Source organism: Danio rerio, chromosome 22 (genome assembly GCF_052040795.2).
Source record: "Danio rerio strain M-AB ecotype USA chromosome 22, GRCz13ab, whole genome shotgun sequence".
In the NCBI taxonomy this organism is placed as follows: domain Eukaryota; kingdom Metazoa; phylum Chordata; class Actinopteri; order Cypriniformes; family Danionidae; genus Danio; species Danio rerio.
In genome coordinates, this window is record NC_141042.1 from 35,860,636 (window position 1) to 35,885,056 (window position 24,421).

The 24,421-nt window shown below is 37.0% G+C and overlaps 2 long non-coding RNA genes across 2 annotated transcripts; one reads left to right on the forward strand and one right to left on the reverse strand.

Annotated features, from left to right (window-relative positions):
• Positions 1 to 2,677: 2,677 nt before the first annotated feature.
• On the forward strand, positions 2,678 to 17,226 carry LOC147838613 (uncharacterized). Its single transcript, XR_015522307.1, has 2 exons — positions 2,678 to 3,007; positions 15,069 to 17,226. It is a non-coding gene; the product is annotated as an uncharacterized LOC147838613 (long non-coding RNA).
• On the reverse strand, positions 4,298 to 7,090 carry LOC147838614 (uncharacterized). Its single transcript, XR_015522301.1, has 3 exons — positions 6,304 to 7,090; positions 6,112 to 6,214; positions 4,298 to 4,862 (listed from the first exon to the last, which is right to left on the reverse strand). It is a non-coding gene; the product is annotated as an uncharacterized LOC147838614 (long non-coding RNA).
• Positions 17,227 to 24,421: the final 7,195 nt, after the last annotated feature.

A 24,421-nucleotide genomic window follows, 5' to 3' on the forward strand; every position in this document is an offset into this window, starting at 1 on the left:
AATATAGAGATTCATTTCATTTATTCAAGTTTCACTCAAATCCATATACTCAAATTTATATTTAGAGAAAGAAAACAGCTAATAAAACATAAACAGTCATGAAATGGCCTCCACAGGGTCCAGACCAGAATATTATACAGACTGTGTAAGATCAACTGAACAAAAAAAGAAAGATAAGTCACTCTAAACCTAAAGAAAAAAACTTTAGGAAGACTATATCATTCCATACATTTAAGTTTAATTTCATATATTCAAGTTTAATTTCACATATCCAAGCTTTATTTTATATAAACAGACATTCAGTTCATTTTATCAAGTTTCACTTAATTCCATATTCTCAAATTTCTATTTAGAAAAAGAAAACAGCTGATGAAACACAGTCAGTCATGAAATGGCCTTCACATGGTCCAGACCTGAATATTATACAGATTGTATAAGATCACCTGAACAGTAAAAGAAAGATATGACACTCTAAATCTAAAAAAGAACCCTGGAAAGTTTAATTTCATATATTCAAGTTTCATGTCATATATTCAAGTTTAATTTAATAAATTCAAGTTTCATTTCCTTTATTCAGACATTCATTTCATTTAAGCAAATTCCACTCAATTCCATATACTCAAATTTCCATTTAGAAAAAAAAAAAGCTTGAAGTCAGGAAATGGCCTCCACAAGGTCCAGACCTGAACATTGTAGAGACCGTATGAGTTTGCTTTGACAGAAAAAATAAAGACAAGACACTCTAAATCTAAAGAACATCTCTGGGAGGGTATATCAGTGCTTATATTCAAGTTTCATTTAATATATTCAAGTTTAATTTCATATATTCAGACATTCATTTATTTATTCAAGTTTCGCTGAATTCCACATTCTAAAATTTATATTTAGAGAAAGAAAACAGCTGAGGAAACAGACAGTCATGAAATGGCCTTCACAGAGCCCAGACCTGAACATTATGAAGGCTGCTTGAGATCACATTGAAAGTAAAATAAAGATAGGACACTGTAAAATTAAAGAAGAACTCTGAAAAGTGCAAACAAAAGCCTGATATACACTGCTGATTATTTTAGAAAATGTAAGGACAGTAAGAACAAAACAGTTGAAACTGTGCTTGGTGCCAAGGGAAGCCACATTAAACAGATTTTGGCTTCAAGAGAAAATGTTGTGCTGTTTTTCCTTTATTTTCTGTTTGTTTTTAATAAAGAGACTGATTGAATATACAGTTTGGAGACACTTGAAGTTTAAATACACTGTGTAAAAAGGCACATAACCATTAAAAAAAAAAGTCAGATGTTAATGTAACTTTTTTCCCTTTTAGGTAAGTTAGGATTATCAAATTTGTTTTTGTTTTGCTTAATAGCAGACTAATGAGAGAGATTTTTCTTGAAAGTCAAGTTTACATACAATAAGATTATTATGCCTCTGAAAAAGCTCAGAATATGATGTCAGGGTTTTGGAAGTTTCTGATTGGCTAATTGTCAACATGTGAGTTATTTGGAGGCACAACTGTAGAATGGTATTCAAGGAAAACCTCAAACACACTGCTTCCTTTTGTGACAACATGGAAAAATCAACTTGCCAGAATCAAAAAAATAAAAAATAAATAAAAAAGCCTGATTATAATTTGCTAAATAACACTGGGAAAAAGAATAATTTCTGGAGACATGTCCTGTGGTCTGATGGAACTAAGATTGAACTGTTTGGCCATAATGACCAGTGTTACATTTGGAGGACAAAGGAGAAAGCTTACAAGCCTATAGGAACACCATCCCAACTGTCAAGTATGGGGCCGGCAGCAGCATGTTGTGGGGCTGTTTTACTGCAGGAGGGACTGGTTCACTTAACAGCATAGATGGCATCATGAGGAAAGAACATTATGTAGCAATACTGAAGCAACATCTCAAGACATCAGCCAGGAAATTAAAACTTGGCCACAAACGGGTCTTCCAAACAGACCATGACCCTAAGCATACTGCCAAATTGGGTAAAATGTGCTTTAAGGACAACAGAATGAATGTTTTGGAGTGGCCATCACAAAGCCCTGATGTCAATCCTATAGAAAATTTGTGGGCAGAGTAGAAAAGCTTGAACGAGCAAGACAGCCAACAAATCTGACTCCATTACACCAGCTCTGTCAGGAGGAATGGGCCAAAATTCCTTCAAACTATTGTGAGAAGCGTGTGGAAGAATACACAAAACATTTGACTAAAGTTATACAGTTTAAAAGCAAAGCTAAAAGAAAATACAAAGGAAATGTGTGTAAACCTTAGATTGTCTAGAAATTAATTCTCTAAAATAAAATTATCTCATTATTCTGGCATTTAGCAAATGTAAATCATTTAGGTAGTCCTAACAGCCCTGAAATAGTAAACGTTTAGTATGATTTAACATAAGAAATTAAAAAATTGTTTTTAAAAAAAGCCTGTTTCTTTTTTTAGAATGTTTAAAAAGCTGTGTATATGTTGAAATAGTATATCCACCCTTATATCCAATCTCTATAAAGGCGGCAATTTTGACAAATTTTAATTGCAATAACTGGATTTACCTCTAAAAAGTCTCTGTTTTAAGTTTAATGTCTCTCTCTATGCATCATTTAAGTATCGGTTGCGTGTAACTGCTGCTTGCTGGACTTATGTTTGCCAGCTCCATGACCGTGGGCAGCCTGTTATGCGGTTTCATGCTATGCCCACTTCAACAATGAAGCCATCCTGGCCGCTCACCCACCGGTAGGCATTCGCTGTATTTCTTCCCCTGTCATGCTTAGCTGCTCCCTGCTTGAGGGTGTCACCGTATTTCAGCCGCTCGCCTTTTTCCAAAGCCGTGCTCCCATAGAGAAATCCGTTTCTCAGCTGCGCGCAGATAATGGGACATCACTCTTCTGCCGTGCTCTGGCAACACGCGATTGCCCCTGCCTCGCAAGAGTCGTTAAAAAAGTGCTGAGCAGAAAAATGCTCTTTCCTGACCAAAAAATAAGAGAAAGCAATGGAGGAGTCTGGCAGAAAGATAGGTGAGGCCTAGAGGTTTTGTCACAATTATAAAAGTCTGCCATATATCTTAGCTATGTATGTATCTAAAACAGAGACCTGATGCTAATTAGCATTCTTTCAGTTTTCTGAAAGGTTTTTAGACAATATGAAGCTGCATTTTTTCTATGATTTCTCATATCCCATGATTGATAAACCATCATAGAATTTGTAATGGTTTTAATAGTTATAATGGAAATTATATTGTTTTAATGGAAACTTCTGTGATGGTTATATGTTTTTTTGTTTTTTTTTAAGTTTAACACAAAATTTGACTTGAGAAACGTAGATAGATTTACTGGGTTTCTGAAATAATACACTGCTACATTTTAGATTTAGATTTAAAACATTGCTTCAAACATGTTGCTATCATAATTTGGCATATGGCTAATATGTTTTGTTGTTGTTTTTTGCATGATTCATCTAGTTTCTGAATGAAAACACTGCTAACATATGTGCTTGGATGGATGGATGGATGGATGGATGGATGGATGGATGGATGGATAGATAGATAGATTTTTAAAACATTGTAAATTAGCATATATTATACACGTTATTTGCATAATTCACTGACAATCTGAATTAATACACTGCTACATTAGAGATGATAGATAGATAGATAGATAGATAGATAGATAGATAGATAGATAGAAAGATAGATAGATAGATAGATAGATAGATAGATAGATAGATAGATAGATAGATAGATAGATAGATAGATAGATAGATAGATAGATAGATAGATAGATAGATAGATAGATAGATAGATAGATTTTTAAAACATTGCTTCAAACATGTTGCTATCATAATTTAGCATATGGCTTACGTTTTTGTTGTTTTTTGCATGACTTACCTAGTTTCTGAGTGAAAACACTGCTAACATATGCACTTTAAATAGACAATAGATAGATAGATAGATAGATAGATAGATAGATAGATAGATAGAAGCCAGATTTTTAAAACATTGCTTCTAAAATGTTGCTAGCATAAATTAGCATATCGTTAACACGCTTTTTGCATAATTTACTGGCGTTCAAAATAAATACACTGCTACGTGATTGATAGATAGATAGATAGATAGATAGATAGATAGATAGATAGATAGATAGATAGATAGCAGTGGCGGCTGGTGCTAAAAAAATGTGGGGGGGCGCAAACACCAGAACTGACCTAACGGTTGGTAATGCAACAGTGTAAAAGCCATTTATCAGGTGATGTATGAAAAAACAAAAATATGACTAAAGCATACAACAAATGCTTCATAAATCAGAAAATTTTAGTTCAATTTAGGTTTATTATCAGTAATGAAGTAATCAATAAACACACGCACAGACACACATAGATGTTGCCTAATCACTGGCCAGTAGCACTACTTGAAAATAAATTTTGCTCTCCTTTCTTTCTGGCTTGCAAATTTCTCAATGACCTTTTGGTTAAAGTCAGTCATCTCAGTCACTAGTCTCTTCTCTATTGACAGCATGGCCAATGCATTCAGCCTCTCTTGGGTCATGCTGTTTCTCAGAAAAGTTTTTATTCTTTTCAAAGTTGAGAAGCACCTCTCAGCTTCTGCTGTGGTCATAGGCGTAGTTACCAGAATCTTTAGGAGAGTTACAGTCTCTGAAAAGACTCAGCAGGCTCCTTGGAGTAGATGAGACTGAGCTCTGTCTTTAGCTTACTTCCATCGAGCACAGGATAGGCTTTCAGAGTCCTGCTAAGTGCATCTTCTGGAAAAGCTACTGTATACTGCTCAAACCTGTCTGCCTGCAGCAATGTGGCACTAACGAGGTGGTCTGTGAAGGAGAACCGCTCCAGTGTGTGTGTGAGTATGGTATCACAGACCTAAAGGATAAAGACAAAAATGATGTAATTATGTGTCAATTTCAACTGCTACATTAAAATAACCAGGTTGAGTTATAAAGGCAGACCAGTTGTAGTGGTTAAATTCATACTTTCTCAAAACCTCATAAACACATTCATTCTTAGTAAACATGTCAAGCTCCACTAGAAGAAGCTGAAGAATAACAAATCATTTTAGATAATAGTTTAAAGAGTATATACGTTTAAGAAGATCACCTAGTCATAAAAATGCATTTACATTTATCATAGTTTTATACAGACCACTATTCCCAGCTTATAAATCAACAACACTTAGATTCAAAATTCTTATCAACTATTTTTATATAATGCTTCTATAATGAGACACTTAAAGACTCCTATTTGAAAAAGACCTGGTCATTGTATCATATAAACAAGCCAGTGTGCTTGCAACAAATTAAACTGTATTGTTTCATTTACTATCTCTGGGTAAATGTTTTGGTGACTACAATATTATTACTCCTCAAATTATTATTGAGCAGTTCCAGCATTATGGATGTGGCATTTGCAGTAAAAACTCAAAACATAAATTCACAGAGAAAGTATGTTAACATTATATTGAAATATCTGTTTATATTTTCCAAAACTACTGACCACGTAGCTATAAGATCAGCTTAATATCAATCTGTAAACATGTTTTGTACTTTAAATGAGGAAAATAAACAAAGGAGTTATGGATGTAACTAAAAAAAGTCTGTGAGTTTGCAGTATACAACAGGCCTAGTAGAAATTCTGTCTGTTAAACTGCAAAACCCCCCAAAATAATGCTAAGCAGGAGGTTAAGAGTTTTTTTTCTTCTATAAAACAAACATGATTGATTTTATTTGATAATTTTTCATTTATGAGGAAAAAGCTTAGTTATGGATTTGACACCTCTGTATTATGGGTGTGACGGATGTGAAATTGCCTTTCATGTGACTTGGGTAAATAAATAAAAAAATTTTTAAAACATTGACAGAGACATTTGAGTATGTCTAAAGTACTGTAAAATACTTGCTTACACACACACACAAAAAACACAGAAACAGTTTCGGTATTTTGTTGAGAACTTAATTTTTTTCATGAAAAGGTTAACATTTGCAGGGAATTGCTCTATTATTATTTTTATCTTAAAATCAATGAAAAGGATATTTACAAGTTCCCATAGAAGGTAATTAAACAATACAGTTTAGCTTGTTTGTAATGACTTATTTTGATTAAAATAAAAACTCACTTCTGCTGCTATCTGTTCATGAACCTCTGGACTGAGGGACCGCCGCCTCTTCTGTTGAAAACCACCTTCACTGCATTGGTCAACCAGGGAATGGAGAGAATTTCTGTAAAGGAATAAGAAAGTGTATGAATAATAATAATAATAATATTAGTAATAATCATAATAAATCCAAAACAAAAAAACAGCAACTACCTGATCTTCTGTATGTCCTGCTGGAATTGCTGGATGCTCCCCCTGATGTGGACTGAATCGATGTCCTTCACGGCAAACAGCAAACACGGGAAACAGTAAAAGGCATGACTTACATCACAACCTGCCAGCCAGCTCCGTTTGTCATAACAAGTGCTGGAAAAGCCCCGAGTGTACGCGCGCCCACGATCACTTGACTGCTGTTGAATTTGCAAGGAAGGTCGATCTGGTCCAAGCTCCTTGATTCTTTTTTTTTCTTCATCCAAACGCCTTGTGAAAGGATATCTTTGCAAAGATACAACGGAATTTTCCTTCATTTCGAGAAATTGCACTTGCTTCCACTATTATTAATTGTCGTCAGTTAACTGAGGAGCTGCTTGCTAAGTGAAAGGTCCAAGTGGGAATGGTCCAATCACATAAGGCCAACCATATAAAAACAAACATGATTCGTTCTGACAACATAAATGGGCGGGTTCGGGGCGCAGAGTGCTGCGCCCCAAGGACAATTTAAAACGGGCCAATTAGAGCTTTTTGTCATATCACATGTATTGCAAAAGTTCGTGTATCTACATAGACACTCATTAGTCCGGCGCCCCGCACACATATGAAAAAATATTGTTCATACATTTTTTTTATTTTCAATAAATGTTAGTATGACTAACTGTAGAGTGTTATCATTAAATCAATTTATTTTGTTAATATTTGTGATAATAAATATTAACATATTAAAGTAGGCTAACTTGAAGGGGGGCGGCGCCCCAGCGCCCCCTATTGACCAGCCGCCACTGATAGATAGATAGATTTTTAAAACATTGCTTCAAACATGTTACTATCATAATTTAGCATATGGCTAACGTTTGTTGTTCTTTGCGTGACTTACCTAGTTTCTGAGTGAAAAAACTGCTAACATATGCACTTTAAATAGATAGATGGATGGATGGATGGATGGATGGATGGATGGAAGGATGGATGGATGGATGGATGGATGGATGGATGGATGGATGGATGGATGGATGGATAGATAGATAGATAGATAGATAGATAGATAGATAGATAGATAGATAGATAGATAGATAGATAGATAGATAGATAGATAGATAGATAGATAGATAGATAGATAGATTTTTTTTGCTATCATAATATACCATATGGCTAATACATTTGTGTATTTGTTTGTTTTGCATAATTTAAAAAACATAAAAAATATAGTTTTATCTTATAAATTGTCAAGTATTCTTGCTATCATGTCATATTACATTATCAATGGTTATGCAGCTAGCATGAGTTAGCATTAAGCATGGTTTGCTATTTTTACACATTTTAGCTAAATTCTAACATGCTTCTAGCAAAATTAAACATACTGCTAGTAGTCTATACACTGCTAGCATATTGTCACCATGTTTGATATCTTGTTAGCATGTTTAATGTCAATAGCATAAAAAAAATATTTCACTAGATCAACATTAGTAAAGTAAAAAAATAATAAAGGCATTTAGAAATTGACTGTTTTAACCTGTAAATATTTTGTTGACACTCTTAATTACAATTAAACACTGACTCTCTTAACCATGGTGCATATTAATAAAAGTAATAGAATTTTTTTAATGCTATGTATAATCAGGGCTTGACATTAACATCTGCCAACTCACCAAATGTTGGTAGATTTCAGTGGTGGCAATTAAGACAGACACTCCCACTAGCCACTTTGGCTGGTTGAAAAAAAAAATTTAGAGGATAATAATTCTTAAAAGCAGCATTTGACAATAAGGATGGTCCAATATGCATGCAAGACAATCTTAGACTTGAGAAGCAACACAACTGACAAAAATAATTGCATTTGCGCGAACAATAAAAGCAGGTGAATACCGAATGACAGGATAATCACTCACACTAACAGCTGAGGTGATACGCGCGACTATTTAAAACGCGTGCGCGCTCCGGTTTCCTTGCATGAAGCAACTGTGTCTAGAAACACAACTGATGTGATCGGTTCTCTTTCAAATAGACTCAACAAAAAGTAATGCTCAGGCACCTACAGTCTTGCTGCTTTCAAGAGTTCCAGATTTGTCTTTTTGTGAGCAGCACCAGTTGCTTCCGCTTTAACCATTCACTAAACAGATTATTTATGGGTCTAACATTACTCGTGTGTGTGTGATCATACTATCATTATCACACAGAATGTTTTTACCTGCTTTCTTTTGCGTTAAAATGTTTAATTATTATCTTTTACAATAACATTGCTTTAATAGGAGATTACCGCCCCATTTATGTGTAGTTTAATGGTGATCTTAGACCTTTAGACAGGACAGGTTACTGTGCACATGATTTGTTAAATAACTAGTATACAGCAATATTTTGCTTGTTTAGAAACATTTAAACTTTGTGGCTATGAAATAATTAATTGTTTATGTTTGGTGTGGTCAGAGATAAATTTGGTAAATCCCTAATTTTGAGCTCTGAAAATTATGTGAACTAAAAGTAATTGTAATACTATGAAACCATGACCTATTTGCTCATGATTATTGAGCAAGCTTATTGACCTTATTCTCCGCCGACGAGCGGGCGCTGCCATTTGAATGTTTTTGGCTTGAGACTTCCGGTCTCATTCACTTCCATTCATTTTTTGACGTTAAAAACTGCTCGTTACGCTGCTTGATGTTGCAATTTGATATTTCCTTATTATATTATTCTACTTGGTCTGTATAGTCATGCAAACATTTGTTTGTAGAGCAAGTAGTTTGACCGTTTTCTGCGGTTTATTATTCCTAGTCATTTCTCCCATAGGCGACTGAATCGGAAGTTCTAAGACAATCGCGAAAACAGGCGCACTTCCGCATTTTAGAATAAGGTCAATACACGACACACAAAAAGTTCAATAAATGAGGAGGCATGTGGATATAACGCAAAATCTAAATCAAGTCATTTTTGCATATCAAAGTCATATTCATGTGTATATAATATATATTTTTTCCAGCAATAAAATTGTGGTTAGTGAAAATGGCGAGCGGCTAGTAATGTTTCCACTGTAATAGTGACTGGTGATCAAAAAAGCTAATGTCAATCCCTTTTAATGTCGTACTGCAACGATCTAATTTATTTAGATTATAGCACATATTTGAGGTTTAAACAACTACATTATCGCATAAAAATAATAAATAAATATAAATAAATAAATAAAACACATTTTATGATACAATTTCCGCAGTATTCGTACATTACAAGTGAGTTTACGTTTTCCCACTGCACCTGCTATGGGGAAACTGTGCTTCCCAAGACAGTTCCTCTCAGCCAATCAGATTCCAAAACAATCTGCCGTATAAATTTGAATAAATGACTACACATTTAGAATAACATTCACTTGTTATGATGGGCACTTCACAATGCACTATTCCAACCCATAATACACTGGGGCTCAGTGCACTGTGGCCTTTGAGGGCGAGTCGACCCTTTGCCAACGTCTCTTGGCACTCCAACCAAAAATAAGTCACAGTTTGCAGTTTAGCTTTTCTATGTCCCAATACTCCTCTGCTGAGTCACGAGTTTTTCCATTTAACTGTCCTCGCTGTTTGTTTTTTGTCTACCCCCTAAAAATTCAGCGCTGCCCAAAAAATGTGATTCCTCTTGACAAAAAAAATCCCTTTATAGGTCTGATATTCCACTGTTAATTGTTTCATTGAGAGCAAATGAGGTGACCCGTTTGACGTAATGGAAGGAGGGCGGATCTGCAGGGGTGTTTGGAGTAGGACGTCCTGTTGCGTGGAGTAATTGAATTGCAGCCGGACCTCCACCTGTGTGGGTGTGGGTGCAGCAGTGGGACGCTTCCTAGTGACGTGGGACACATATGTGACCAGTGACGCGTGCTTCCTCCACATGAATAACTTTACTTTATTATTGGCTTTCTCCTTGCATGACTTTGAGGCTTGTACAAAGTTGCATGGCTATATAGAAATGATTAATATTCACATTATATTTATGATTAACATATAATTCTACACAATATATAAAATAATTATAATAATATTATATTTAATAATAATAAAAATTAAATATATATGTATAGGGCTGCGCACGTGCGGTAGCACAATTGCCTCACAGCAAGAAGGTTGCTGGTTCCAATAGTATCTGGATGCAGCCTTCATGATGCAAGCTGAGATTGCATCACTCAGCGATGCAATGTCAGACACAATGCACTCAATGGAGTGAGTGATGTCACTGTGACCAGTAGGGTTAGGGGTGGAGTTAGGTGAGGCATTAAAAAGCATTGGATGCAGCTCAGATTGCACTGCACTAGGTCCAGACCCCTCTCGCTGGTTTGAGCCTCAGCTGGGCCAGTTTGCATTTCTGTGTGGAGTTTGCATGTTCTCCCCGTGTTGGTGTGGCTTTTCTCAGGATGCTCCGCTTTCCCCCACAAGTCCAAACACATGTGGTGTTGGAGAATTGGGTAAGCTGCATTGTCCATAGTGTATGTGTGTGAATGAGTGTGTATGGATGTTTCCCAGTGAGGGGTTGCAGCTAGAAGGGCATTCGCTGCCTAAAATGTATGCTGGATAAGTTGACGGTTCATTACGTATGGCGACCCCAGATAAATAAAGGAACTAAGCCGAAAAGAAAATATATGAATGAATATTAGAATAATAATAATAATAATAATATCAATTAATATTTATATGCATTTCAATTCAATTCAGCTTTATTTGTATAGCGCTTTTACAATGTAGATTGTGTTAAAGCAGCTTCACATGGTCATAATTACTGGATCAGGGTGGTTCAGTTTTTAGTGTTTAAGTTCAGTTCAGTTTAGCTCAGTTCAGTGTGGTTTGAAATCATTACTGAGAGTCCAAACACTGAAGAGTAAATTCATCGATGCGTAGCTTTACAGATCCTGAACATGCAAGCCAGTGGCGACAGCAGAGAGGGAAAAAACAACTTCACCAATAGGAGAGTGAAGAAAAAAAAAACCTTGAGAGAAACAGACTCAGTTCGGCACGACCATTTTAATTTCTACGCTGGCCAAAAGTCTTGTGCAGAGCTGCAGTCTCAGTGTAGGCTGGAAGCTGGCCTCAGCGAAGACTCGTCTGTCCCTGGAGCGTCACTGAAATCAGTCTCCTGCTCTCCACTCCCCCATGACCAACAGCGCAGCAGCAGCTCAGGATACGGCCTGGTCCCGGATATGGACACCTTGGGATCATCTCGTCGCTGGTCTTGGATCCAATCAGTGACTCCGCATAATCTGAGGACCTCGGGATGAGTATCCCCAGGTGGAAATGGAGAATAAAGAGAATAATTAGCGTAGCTGCTGTTCATAGTGTATATAAACAAGATGCGGAAACTTGTGTGGAAATCCGCTAAGTGATGCATTGAGTGTATGCTTTGAGTGTATTGATTTCTCACTGAATTTAGGCAATGAATGGTGCATTTAAACAAATCCGTTGTTAAATAGTTAAATTAATTAAAATGCAATTTTAGTCACCCAGCATCATTACTAATAGAAGGATAATACATTTTGTCACCTTAAAATTATAAGGTTCTATCTGCATTTCGATTGATTTTGAGATATTGAGCTTTACAGTTTTTGCATTCCAAAGCAAACAGTATGTGTAACATTTGTTTTTAAAATAAAAAGTCTCAGAATGTAAACAACTTCTAAAAACAAACATTCCATAATGTAAATAAAATGTAATTTAACAAGATTTCAATATTTAAATTTAAATTCATTCATTCATTCATTTTCTTGTCGGCTTAGTCCCTTTATTAATCCGGGGTCGCACAGCAGAATGAACCGCCAACTTATCCAGCAAGTTTTTAAGCAGCGGATGCCCTTCCAGCCCATCTCTGGGAAACATACGCACACACATTCACACCCACACTCATACACTACAGACAATTTAGCCAACCCAATTCACCTGTACCACATGTCTTTGGACTGTGGGGGAAACCGGAGCACCCAGAGGAAACCCATGCGAACGCAGGAAGAACATGCAAACTCCACACAGAAACGCCAACTGAGCCGAGGCTCAAGCCAACGACCCAGCAACCTTCTTGCTGTGAGGCAAGAACTACCTACTGCGCCACTGCCTCGTCTTAAATTTTAATTATGCTTAACACAAATCCATACCATAAACTACATTAATTTCGATTATTTTGTTTAAATTAACTTTAGTTTTGGCTTGAAATTACACGTAAAATGTAAAAACAAAAAACACAAATATATTATTGAAAATTATAATATTAAGTTAAGAGATCTGAGGGAATATCTATCTATCTATCTATCTATCTATCTGAACGATCTGATTTGGAAAAGTGGCAGAAGGTGGATTTTTCTGATGAATCATGGTTTGGGGTTACATTCAGTATGGGGGCGTGCGAGAGATCTGCAGGGTGGATGTCAACATCAACAGCCTGAGGTATCAAGACATTTGCGCTGCCCATCACATTACAAACCACAGGAGGGGGCAAATTCTTTAGAAGGATAGCGCTCCTTCTCATATTTCAGTCCCACATCAAAGCTCCATGCAAAGAAAGTCAAGCTGATCCAGGACTGGCCAGCCCAGTGACCAGAAATGAACATCATTGAGCATGTCAGGGGTAAGATGAAGAAGGAGGCATTAAACATAAACACAAAGAATCTTGATGAACTCAGGGAGTCCCGCAGGAATGCTTTCTTTGCCATTCCAGATGACTATAAATATAGAGTAGACACTATATTCATTCTGTCTCCACTGCAGCATGACTTTATATTCTATACTGGACATTATTTCTGTTCAGTGACAAGCCTTTTGTCTAAGCAAAGACAGAACTTACTGTCCTAATCAAATCATTCAAAATTAAAGCACAATCATATTTTATTGTAAGCAAATAAGCCTCATGTAGAGGCCTTCGCCTTTCATATAAGACACTTCTGATACCAAATGATCAACTTGAAGTTATTATTTGTTGTTGCTAAAACTTTTGTCAGGTAGTGTATATACATAGAATGAATGTGAACTGATAGACTAAATGTTCTTTCTCCATCAGCGAAATCAGAACCTTAAATATAGCTCAAGCTGAATTGGCCTGCATTCTGCAACCAAGCAAAAACAATAACCCCCCCCCAAAATATGAGTAAGCAAACACACACACAGAAACGAAATCAATAACACCAGTTCTCCCCGTCTAACCAAGGACAGTCCCTCCTTGCCGCTCTCCTTCCTCAGGCAACCTGGGAGCAAATCATAGCTGCTGTGGAAACATGGTGCCATGCGAAGAGAGATAAACACTCCACTGAAAGAAAGAGCCAGTCGCTCACATGGTCTCTGGTGGGCTTTTCTCCAGGATTTCCTCCACTGTGCACACAGCCAGCAGTTTGGCCGCCACAGGCAAGATCAGGGCCGCTGCCGTGGATGAATCCACTCAAAGCCCATACATGTGGCCCGGCGCAGAGGGGGCTCTGAAATCAGCTTCCCTTGAGGAACCGTAAGCGTCTTCCTTCAAGACAAAAGCTCAAAGGCCGAGGTTGTGCTTTTTTTTTTTTTTTGTGGAGCTTCAGAAAAACACTCGGTTTCACTTGGTGTAGCAGGGGGTGAAGCTGACACGCTTTGGCCCTCTCGTGGGCCACCAATTTGGCACTCGCTTTGAGTGCTTTTCTCTTTTTTGGCTGGAAAACCGCCACTGAAAAACAGACTTGGGAGAGTTCCAGTCATCTGAAGAGCTTAGAGGAGCTTACCTGTTTTCTTTTCCTCCTGTATGTGAGCTAATGAGCAGAGTGCAGGGGACTCGGAGGTGAAATAGAGGACCAACGGGCACTCGAGGGAGGATTGAGTCGAAAATATTTTGTCTTGTGTTTTATTTACTGGCACATTCAGGAAAAAGGGAAGGGGGCAAATGGGATTTGAAAATGTCACAAGCATGATTCAAACCTGTGTAAGCCTACAGTACACACACAACACACACTGGCAAATTTCTTTTCTTATTTAGAGTTTTTCTGTCTTGTTTTTAGACCAAATATCTACAAATTCTTTAGCATTTTCTAATCTAGACAATAAACATCATCTTTTTTTTCAGATATAATATCTCCAAATTACAATTTCACAATGACAAAAGCAAGTATTTTTCCTAGACAAAGTAAACCAGAAAAGATTTCCATTATGGCTCGATATTGCAAACATTTTGGTGTTTTAGTTCTTATTCACAGTTAAAGTCAGAATTATTAGCCCCCTTCAATTTTTTATTTATTTATTTATTTTATTTTTACAAATTATGTGTAACAGAGCAAGGAAATTTTCACTGTGTGTCTGCTAATATTTTTTTCTTTTGGAGAAAGTCTCATTTGTTTTATTTCGGCTAGAATAAAAGCCGCTATTAATTTTTTAAACTCCATTTTAGGGACAAAATTATTAGCCCCTTTAAGCTATATTTTTTTCTTGATAGTCTACAGAACAAACCATGGTTATACAATAACTTGCCTAATTTTCCTTACCTTCCTAGTTAACCTAATTAACCTAGTTAAGCCTTTAAATGTCACTTTAAGCTGTATAGAAGTGTCTTGAAAAATATCTAGTAAAATATTATTTACTGTCATCATAGCAAAGTTTAAATAAATCAGTTAATAGGAATGAGTTATTAAAATTATTATGTTTAGAAATTTGTTGAACAAATCTTCTCTCCGTTAAACAGAAATTGGGGAAAAAATAAACAAGCGGTCTAATAATTCAGACTTCAACTGTATATGGTTTTGTTTGATTTGATTATCCATTCCTTTTACTTCAACTTACTTCCATTTATTCATCAAGGGTCACCACAGAAGAATGAGCCTTCAACTATTCTAGCATTTGTCTACGCAGCAGATGCCCTTCCAGCCACAACCCAGTGCTTGGAAATATTATGGACAATTTTACTTCAGCCAGTTCAGCAAATATGGCGCATGTCTTTGGACTGTGGGGGAAACCGGAGCACCCAGAGGATCCCTAACATAAGGAAAACATACAAACTCCACATTGAAACACTAACTGACCCATTCAGGGCTTGAACCAGCGAACTTCTTGTTGTGAGGCGATCATGCTACCAACTGTGCTACGGTGACACCGGTTAGGGTCCAATATTTAAAATGTTAAAAGTTATTTGTAAAATGTTTTCTCTACAATATAGCGAAAGATGACTTTTCTTACGTTAGATTGTACGTTTTCTTGCACAGCCGGATGTTCGGGCTCATAAAGAATATTTGTTAGCATTGGCCAAAATTGATTAGCTGATGTGACAGCCAACAGAGGGTTCTGCTTGGTCTTAAAGCCTTTTTCGATGGGTTATTTTGACCATGATGGCATAGCAGTCAAATTACGACAAATGAGCTCATGTATGAGACAAATTCTGGACCTTTGTCAGTGAGGCGTGGGTCTTCTGAACCACTCAAACAGCTCCCTGACTACAGGGCTGGTGTTGCAACATATCAAATAAAATCAGGTCAAAGAAATTCATTTTGAATTCATGACATTTATGAAATCGTTCGCCAAAGAGAATTGTCCAGAAAAGTCTAATTGGTCAAAACAACTAAATCCCAACACTAACCCAACATAAATTTAGGGCACCACAGACTTTGTGTCCGTGTTCTCTCTGCCTCCTGGACAGTCCACATGACATTTTTATCATCAGTTTCCTGATGTCTGCGCACAGTATCCGTGTGCACCAGTGCATGTGTGATTTGATTTGAGAGCTTAAAAACAAAAGGGTCCACACGTGAATGCGTCCATCCATGTTCGCAATCGTTCAAGTGTACTTTGAATGGTTTGCATGCTCAACTGTGCGCTAGACAGAGCGGAATGCGGAAAATGAAGTGTACAAGGGTCTTCATTGAGCGCTGAATACTAGGCCACCAACTGTTGGAGCTACTAATCTGTATTCGCTTTACACACACGCCCTATTTACATATTGCAAAATATGAAATTCTTCTAAAGGTTGTGGCTGCCACCATGTTTGCTGATTGGACTGCAAGATTGGGCATATCTGCCCACCCCTCCTCCGCTAGCAGTCAAAAAACACATAAACCAAGTTTGCAGGTATGCAGTTTTCACCAACTATAAAAACACACTCCCTCTCGCCCCATCCAGCCCTTTCTAGAACATTCCTCTCCTGCTCCTCTGGGTCACCGTATGGCCGGTTCATTCAGCCAAGGGAGGAATATAATCCTCCGCAACATATTTCTCACTGAGGTTTTTTTTTTCTGAGCTTGCTTGTGTGTGAAAAGCTGCGAGATTACTGGAACTATTAAAAGAGTTTTAAAGCTCATTAACTTTGTGGTCACATTTCCGTTTTAGTGCCTTCAAAACATCAGCCGCAACATGATAGATGCTACGCCGCTTTATCTCTCAGGCCCACATAGATGGGGTGAAATGAGCGTGGCATTATTAAACTAACTCAGAGCTGGTACCCCCAACACCACCACATACAGGGGATGACGGATGTCTCTATGGGACGGGCTGTTTTTAGGCAGATGAAAAAATACTTTGGACGTTTATATTAGATACGAGAGTGTTTTTGAACCGTACTAAAGTGTATTATAGTGTATTTGTTATAGTTTTTACAACACTTTGTTAATTAATGCTATAGCATACTGTAATATTAACTGTATAAGCTTATAAAACACTTTTGTACACTATGGTTTGGAGTATTGTAATATAATATAGCCTATATAGTTATTAAAACATTACTGGGTAATTAGTTTATGTAACTATAGGTGTTATATTAGCACAGTAACTGTAGATTTATGGTTAAAAAAATATTATTATTTACTATAAATCACTATAGTATTTTTCTGTAAGTACAGGGTAAGGTCAAATGTGAGTTTGTACACAAAATAAAATATATTGTTTATCAATCAAAATAAGACAGAAATCTCATAATTTCATGTAATAATTTAAGGCCTTTCAGTCCAAAAGTTTGGAGCCAGTGATGTTTTTGTTTTTTAAAAAATCTGTACTCATTTGTGATGTGTAGATCACCTCTGAAACTCTAGAGGACACACAAGACATGAGGGTCTTTTGGTCAGGAGACAGGATTTAGATCCAGGAGACAGGCCAAAAACAGATTCTACGCAAGTATGCTAACTTTGGCGGTAATGGTCATATTTCACGATCATGTTCTTGAGTTACTGTAGTAGTTAGATCCCTCTGTACTCATTGTATGTATGGTAGTCTCATTTACTCATTTAGAAGTCGCCTTATGTTGTTGTTTTTTCACATTAGTAGTCAGATAGCTACTGCTGTAAGCTTTAATAGGTTAACGAACTACTCTGTCTTGACAATGGTTGAATAAAATGTTAACAGTAACACCCTCGGTAGCTTAAATTAGCATTATATTTGCCCTCTGAACACTTGAGAGCATAGCGACACAAAATGGATTGAGTTGCCCCTGCTGAAAAATCCAGCTTAAACCAGCCTTGGCTGGTTGGCTGATTTTAGCAGGTTGACCAGCCTGGTTTTAGAGGAGTTTTGGCCATTTCCAGGCTGGTTTCCAGCCATTTCCAGTCTGATTTAAGCTGGTCAGGCTGGAAAATAAGCTAAAACTAGCTTGACTAGCCTGGTTTAAGCTGTTTTTTTCAGGGTGGCGGATCTACAGTAGCAGGTGTGTTGTTTTTCAGCACAAGACAAAGAATACATTTCAACACTATGCCTTGTAATTTTTGTTCATTCAGTGAAAGTAAAACATACCCAGTACTGCTCCTGGTGAGACTCCTCCCCAAAATCCCTAATTAAACACACCTGGGACTGATAATCAAGATGTTTGAGATCGACAAACGCTCAGACAGGTGCATTTGAGCAGGTTAGAGCTGAATCTTCAGGAATGTGGTCCCACAGGAGTAGAGTAAACACAATAGCTGTATGTGATACCCTCATTCACTACTCTCTACATTTGTCCACAAGAAGGAGTTCATGAAAACGAGTGAGTGATTTTAATGCTGTTATATTTATTTAACAGTTAGCAAGCTGTCTATTACCCAGCAGGCACAAGACATCAACAGTACGTCAGACATTCATTGTACTCCAACGTAGTGGGGATGCTGCATTTTGTTTGTAAATGACCTTAGAGCTCAACATCAGGCCAACTTCCAACCTAAAATCAACCATATATCAATGTCTATTGATGAGCTTCATGTTATGTGGACATTACCACCATGACATCTATTAGATGTTGTATTTTGGTTTCCATATATCTGACAAATAAATGTAAGTATTTGATTTCAATATGACATTGGTTTAGGATGTTGGCTCGACGTTGGATTTTGGTCACTTTCTAACACAACCTAAAATCAACCAAATATCAACATCATTTGACATCATTATTAGACAACAAAATAATGTTGTCCTTAGATGCTGGCTACACTTTGAATTTTAGCCAACTGATGTCACAATGTAACCTAATATTAATGTCTTATGATATTGTATACCTGCTGGGTAGTAGCAAAACTGTCCTGTATACAAGTGTTAATTTAACAATTAAACAATCATTTATTTTGAAATGTACATTGATAAGATTCCGCGGTTGATTCCTTGGTTAATTCCTTCCGTAGTCAGACAAGAAAATTCTGTGCAAAAACTCTCACAGTGAACTATGGATATTTTCTAGCTGTTGAGTGTACATGTTTTGTAGACTCTTTTTTTGCAGTGCATTGTGGGATTGCTTGAGTGCACTTCAGATAGTCCGCTATGGTTTCAAAAACCAACTACAAATGGTGCAACTCCCTCAAATAGTGCATTATTTGCACTTGTGTATAAGGAGCGTTTACATGGTACATGTGTATAAGGAGCGTTTATGGATCTAGCCGGTGTGTATCAATGTTTTAAACCCTACAGACCACAGGTGTCAAATCCAGTTCCTGAAGGGGCCGCGGTCTCACTGGACTTTTTTTCCCCATAGACTTCCATTCATACATATGCGTATGAGTCAGACCAGAAAACGTAAAGTCGTGCGGCAAGTTTCGCAGTTTGCTGCATTGGAAAGTTCGAGCTTGGGGAACTTTATCCAGCGAAATTGCATCACATGATTGCAAGAGACCAATCGAGGATCAAAACATGACCTCTCTGGACAGAAATTTAAAACATGGACCGATCGCTCGCTTTTTTTAATGCCTAATCATTTTGTTTAATCCCGCCCCTTTTCACAGCGTCGTATTACAGAATTGCACATGCTCAAACTCTAGTGCAGGGGTGGCTAACCCTGTTTCTGCAGATTTCAGTTGCTTCCCATATCAAACACACCTGAACCAATTAATTAGGACCTGAACACCACATGATAATTACAGGCAGGTGTGTTGGATATGGGTTGCAACTGAAATCTGCAGGAAGGTGGCTCTCCAGGAACAGGGTTGGCCACCCCTGCTCTAGAGTGACCTGTAGGTTTTAAACAAAACTGAAAGACTCAATTAGCTTGACCAGGGCCTTGTTTCAGAAAGGAGGTTAAGTGAAAACTCAGAATATTTTAACACTGAAATCAGAGAAAATATGGGTTTTCTGTTTTAAAATGGCAGGTTTGTCAACCTCGAGAAAGCAGGGTAAGTCAAGCCTGTTTCTGAAAGAGAGGTAACTTTAACTTAGAGTTAGTTATTGTGGTCACTTACTCTGTGAACTTAACCTGGTCAGGAGCAGGTTTTATTCTCTAAACTCCAGAGTTTCTGTCGGTCTCCTCCCCTTTTGCACATAAATTAATGTAATACATTTGGATGGAAACATGCCTATATTTTAGTCACACACAGAACAAAGTCATGTACGAGAATGGTTTATCCCTTTTTTAATAAAAAAAATAGCTTAAATTCACTGACCTTCGACGTGTACTGTTACTAGATTAATGGGATTATTATTCTTTCTAAAAATTAAATTTAGTACTGCTTACCTTCTAAATGTTATATCAAACTCTACCACTTGGTTATTAAAAAGGGCAGACACACAAGTGCACTGTTTAATCTATTAAAACTAATAAATGTGTATAAAAGTTTAGAAAAAAATTATAAACGTCACACATAACATTGCTTATTTTATTATACTTCAAAATTAAAATGTACTTACTTTAAATGTAAAATTACGCATTAATTTGAGCAGCTGTTTTCCCAGACTAACTGTCTCTGTTTCACTGAAGTTTTTTTTTCTTTTTAAACATCTACGCTCAGTTTGCATGATCACATCAAGTTCAGCCGAAGAAAGAAATGGTGATCTCTTTTTCAAGATGTTGCCATTGTCACTCGTAATATCTGCGCTCCATTGATAATGCCTTTTTATAGTCGTGGTGTTCGTGCTTAACTCTGAGTTGGTCTACTCAAAGTTGATCGACCCAACTCAAATCCGCTATTCTGAAACCAAAAAACTCTGAGTTTTTAATCTCTCGGTAAATCAACTCAGAGTTCAAGTTTAAACTCCGAGTTGTTTGAACCTCCTTACTGAAACAGGCCCCTGTGCTACAGACCACAGTATATGGAGAAAAACAGTCAAAAGATTGTTTACAGATTTGACGCAATATGGGATATGACATTACATTTCTGGGTAATTTGAATGATTTTGGGGATGACAATTAAGATATTAAAGAACTTCTGTGTGACTTTTAATGTCTTAATATTTCTTTGTCTTCTAGACAACAGGCAAAACTTGAATAAAAAAGTCACACATGAAAGTTATGGAATGGCATTCAATGTGTATTGTAATCACCTAGACAAGCTAAGGACGTCTCTGTGTGAGACATCGTGTTAAAGTTTGGCCTGTTGCTTCAGAGACACGTTTCAATAGCTGCCTTTTGTTCTGCTAAATTGAAAATGAAATTTCCAGATTTCTTGCAGAAACTCATCACTGGCAAGCAAACCTTGTCAAATCGTCCAATAATCCGCAGCGCTCCGCGCCAAAAGATTAAGCAGAATTATGAAGGTAGGTTCTCGGCAGAGATGATTACGTTACTTCGAGACATGCCTGGAGGGCAGCATCCGTCTATCATAAGTCTGCGTCGCGGGTGTGGCATCAATCTGTGGTGCTCCGATATGAGGTCTTCCTTGGTTTCAAAGCGATACATTTCCCTGTGAAGGATAAAATGAGACTGGACCACCACGCCCCTAGTCGTCCCCCTGCGGAGTGCATGTCAGACAGTGGAAAATGACACCAGGTGCCTTTCATCCATAACACCCTCTTCCCTCTGTGTGGTCTTGTGTCATGGACCCCCTGTTTACAGCCCCTGTATCTGACAGTTCTCAAATCAGTCACTTTGAACCCTCGCCATATCTTCGACGCCACATTGTGACGTCAAATCTGATCTAGGGATTCGTGTTTTGGGATTCGGTTACACGGAAGGTCCAATACACAGATCCCCGGTGGCTCATGGACAGGCGCTGGCTAATTTTGTTCAGCCCTACAAGGCAGCCGGCAACTTGCAGCTGTCTCCTGGCTCGAATTACAGGTGCTTAAACTGTGGCGTAAAAATAAATGGAGGTGAGAATATTGCAGGAGAGACGGAGAGGGGGTGTCTGGCAGGAGAAAAAAGATGGTAGGAGGGAGAACAAGCAAAGAGACAACTACAAAGAGACTGGCTATACCCACCACGGTGATTTGGATCAACATTAGACGGCGCATAAGAGCCAACAGCTTTTGAATCACCTGGCTGGCAGTGGTACAGATATCAAAATCACGATTTGTTATCAATAACAGCTCGACTGGTATTCCCAGCACTGAGAACAGGAGATATCTGAAGCATTTTAAATGCTACAAATCAACAAACATGCTCATTTTCTGTAGTCCACCAGCTTTGCTTTAGTTTTTGGGATTTAGAAATAAAAGGATAGCTTGCGTTAGGTTTATGGCAGTATCAGATATTCGTATTGAAACTAATTGCAGAAGCTTTTATGATAGTAGTATCACAATATTTGCCTTAAGCTTCAAAAAAGGACGATTTAACAGCTAAAACTAACAGTTTTATTAAATGTACTGATGTTAACTATCATAACCTTATTCCACAGCGTTAATATAGCTGTATAAGCAGAATTCTTAACAAATGTAATGTAACAATATAAAATCAATCAAGTCTACAATTAAGTATTTTATTTTACCACTGTATTTTGAAGTGCGCACTTTATCAATATTGTGCATTCATTATCACGTTATATCAAATTGTTGAATATCGACATTCATTCAATCATTCGATCATTTTCATTTTGGGCTTATTTCCTTTTATTAATCAGGGGTTGCCACAGTGGAAGTAACCACAAACTCATCCAGCATATGTTTTACGCAGCGGATGCCCGTTCAGCTGCAACCCATCACTGGGAAACATCCAAACATACTCATACACTTCAGACTATTTAGCTTAGCCAATTCACCTATACCTCATTTCTTTGGACTTGTGGGGGAAACCGGAGCACCTGAAGGAAACCCACGGCAACACAGGGAGAACTTGCAAACTCCACAGAGAAACACCAACTGACCCAGCCAGGGTAATATCGACATATGTCTGGTTAATGCAAAGATAAAAAACAGTCAATTGTGTACTTACATTAATACTTGTAATTATTTTCTTTTAAATAAGATACAAAATGTAACAGTTTTTTTTAAACATTCATAGCTACTATTAAATTAAAGGGAGTAATAAAAAATAGCAATATCATTCAGATGTTATATGATGCCGGGTTCAGTCTACATAAAATGTGTTTGTTATTGTGATAATTCATGACTACAATGAACAATCATCACTTGTTGTCTTTAAAGGGTCACAAAACACCAAAACACATTTTTGTGTTCTGTGCTGCTAAAAACACTATTAGGACATATATCTCACTAAAAAGTAAAAATTGGTTGTTTTTGGACTAAACCGACAAGAAAATGAATGAATGAATGAATGAATGAATACATCGCTAACGTTACTGAGAATGTGGAAGCAGTTTCTAAGTGTAAACAATGGCTGCTGAAGCTATGTGTTTTGATGAAGCACTTTGAATAGCTCTTTAAAATAGTCTTGGACAGAATAGCCTTGACAACAGAATTATTTTGGGCTCACTGTCTCTTTAAGATGATTGAACTTTTCAAATTTTGAGGTTGACAATTTTCCTCAGCCTTGTTAAATATGCTGGCTTTAATTATGGATTTATTATGCAGCTTATTACCCAGGTTTGAATTTACTGAGTAAGTCGGTCGCCCAGTTAACGCCATGTGAGGAATTACTGTTGTGTGTCGTGTCTTAGCCTAGCAAAATTAAAACAGACACAGGCATACTTGACAATGCGTAATTTTTTTTTTTTTCAACCACATCATTCACAAAAATGTTTCAACGTGTCTAGTAATGCATTATTTTTGTGATCCTTTTTAGCCTATAGACATGAAAGACATGAAACTTATGTTAGCAGTATCATTTTGATTTAAGCAGCTAGCATACCTTGCTGAGTAAAATTCTCCTCAAAATGTTGACATTAGTTGAGCTGAAAGAGGAAACAAACTGTAGAAGTAGACAGTTATGCAATGTTTAGCTATCTGCTATAATGCCATTCACAAAAAAACATACCATGACAGTTCCATTTCTTTTTTTAAAATATGTACCCTGTTGACATTATGACAGTTTTGAAGCTGATTATGACATTATTTTTGTGATAAGTTACTTTATTTGTGTGATTTAGGTAGATATTAGCATGCTGGCTAGCATTTTAGCCTAGCTTTAATTATAACTGGCAATGTGTATCTCGTTCTGCAATTACGTCAATTCACCAACGCAACACGACATTATTTTAACATGTACTATGATAGTACCATAATAGTTTTGATGCCAATGATCACAGATTTTAGAGTTGTATTACTACATATGTATGATTTAGGTTACTAGAAATTAACATGTTGGCTAGCATATTAGCATAGCTAATGAATTATGTCTGGCAATGTGTATCTCTCGCTGCCATTTTGTGATAAGGATATAATAATAATTATGATAATAATTTTAATGATAATTTTGTAGTCACAATGATCATTTTGATGCTAGCATTGATGCTACATGTAGAAATGACACACTTTTATGCATATGCTGTTATATCTCTATAGCTAGCTCTTAGCATCTCAATTAGCATTCCTTTCAGAGTATGATTCTCCTTAATGTTGATCTAAAGGGAAAAAAACAGCCAGTAGATGAAGGCATTTAGTGCTAA